The sequence below is a fragment of the Pseudoliparis swirei genome, chromosome 5 (genome assembly GCF_029220125.1).
Source record: "Pseudoliparis swirei isolate HS2019 ecotype Mariana Trench chromosome 5, NWPU_hadal_v1, whole genome shotgun sequence".
NCBI classification, from domain to species: Eukaryota; Metazoa; Chordata; class Actinopteri; order Perciformes; family Liparidae; genus Pseudoliparis; species Pseudoliparis swirei.
The window spans coordinates 24,522,806-24,525,305 of record NC_079392.1 but is presented as its reverse complement, the minus strand read 5'-3'; positions in this window follow the sequence as shown (position 1 = coordinate 24,525,305).

Genomic DNA, 2,500 nt, shown 5'->3' with positions numbered 1-2,500 from the left:
GACGCCTTCATGACAGGACTTTCGAACCGATAAAGGACCAGCTGGCTCCACTGGAGACACCCGGGATCTGGAATCCCTCATCGCTGTAGCCATCCGGATCGATAACCGTCTTCGAAAGAGAGAGGAGCGTCGACGCAACCGAGATGTTATTCCCAGCTTCCAGAATTCGCCTCGGAGGGTCGCGCCGCCAGCGGAGGATTTCCAGCTCATGTTACGGACCATCAGAGGACTACACTTCCGAATGACTCCGGGAACCCATGCAGCTTGGAAGAACCAGGCTTTCTCTGGAGGAGAGGCAGCGCCGTCACGGAGGGTTGCTGTTTCTACTGCGGCCAGCCGGGTCATCAACTCGCTTCATGCCGGGAAAGATCGTGCTCACCAGTCAAAAGGAGGCGCTGGTGAGCAAGTTTCCGCAGACTTCCCTCCTCGACCTGTTACTCAGGTAGACATTTGTATTAACAATCAGACCTTTGACCAGGGTGTGTTAATAGACTCAGGGGCTGACGAAAGCCTTATAGACTGGGGCCTAGTCAAACAGCTAAAATAAAAACTGTCCCGCTATCTCATCCTGTTAGTGCCAGTGCCTTAGACGGCCGCTTGTTGTTCACAGTTACCCATTGCACTGAGCCCATACGGATTACTATAAATAAGGACCATACCGAGGCCATGCAATTTCATATTTTTGAGTCGACTCTGCACCCGATTATTTTGGGGTTTCCTTGGCTGAAGATCCACAATCCTCACATAGACTGGCCTTCAGGAAAGTTAAGGAATGGGGAGAGGATTGTAAGGGCAGGTGTAAACTTTCGCAACCTGTTAATGCACCAACAGACTCTAGTAGGATCATTATAGATCACCCTGACTATCCTGATCTACACAAGGTACCTTCCTGTTACCATGATTTAAAAGAAGTGTTTAACAAGTCTAAAGCCTTGTCGCTACCTCCTCACCGAGATTTTGACTGTCCCATTGATCTCTTACCGAGCCCCCATTCCCAAGGGAGACTTTACTCGATTTCGAGACCTGAGAGAACAGCAATGGATGAATACATCTCCTCTTCACTCAAATCAGGGATTATCCGTCCTTCATCGTCTCCAGCCGGAGCGGATTCTTTGTGGGAAAGAAAGACGGGTCTCTGAGACCTTGCATAGACTACAGTCCACTAAATGACATTACGGTGAAGAACCGCTATCCTCTGCCACTCATGTCATCTGCTTTTGAACTGCTTCAAACGGCCAAGATATTCACCAAGTTGGATTTAAGAAATGCATATCACTTGGTTAGAATAAAACAAGGGGATGAGTGGAAAACTGGATTCAACACTCAGAATGGTCACTATGAGTACTTGGTAATGCCTTTTGGACTGTGCAATGCAGCTGTTTTCAAGCTTTTGTGAATGAGGTTTTGGAATTCTTGAATATTTCAGTGTTTGTGTATCTGGATGACATACTGATTTTCTCCCCAGACGCTAAATCTCATGTTAACCATGTCCGCCAAGTTTTGCAGAAACTACTGGATAATCAGCTATATGTCAAGGCAGAGAAGTGCGAGTTCCACACAGAAGAGGTGTCTTTCTTAGGATACATAGTCTCACCTAATCATATCCAAATGGATCCTGCGAAAGTCAGTGCAGTATCCCAGTGGCCCACACCAGACTCCAGGAAAAAGGTTCAGCAGTTCCTAGGATTTGCTAACTTCTATAGGAAGTTTATTAGGAATTTCAGTTCTGTTGCTGCTCCTCTGCATGTTCTGACTTCTCCTAAGGTTCCCTTCAAGTGGACCCCCCAGGCGGATCTTGCTTTCAAACTTCTTAGAGATAGATTCACCTCAGCTCCCATACTCACCATTCCAGATCCCCAGCGCCAGTTTATGGTCGAGGTGGATGCTTCCAATGAGGGAATTGGAGGAGTACTGTCTCAACGTTCTGCAGAAGACAACAAGATGCATCCATGTGCTTACCTGTCGCGAAGTTGACAACGGCAGAGCGGAATTATGGCGTGGGAAACAAGGAATTGTTAGCTGTAAAAGCTGCCCTCGAGGAATGGAGACACTGGCTAGAGGGTGCAGAGCAACCGTTTTAGTCTGGACAGATCACAAGAATCTAGAATATATAAGAAAGGCTAAGCGTCTCAACTCCCGTCAGGCCAGGTGGACACTTTTCTTTAGTAGATTCAACTTCACACTCTCTTTTCGTCCCGGTCTCAGAATCAAAACCCGATGCTTTGTCTCGTCTTTACGATCCCGAACCACTTGCGGTAGAGCCCAAGACCATCCTTCCACTTAACCGGGTGATCGGAGCCTTTTCCTGGCAAGTGGAGTCAGTCGTTAAAGAGGCAAATGTCATGAATCCAGCGCCTAGCGAGTGTCCCAACAATCTGCTGTTTGTTCCTGAGGCTCTTCACTCCAAGGTCATCCACTGGGCTCACTCATCTGTGCTTTCGTGCCATCCGGGAGTAGCAAGAACAATGTTCAGGATTCAACAACGTTTCTGGTGGCCATC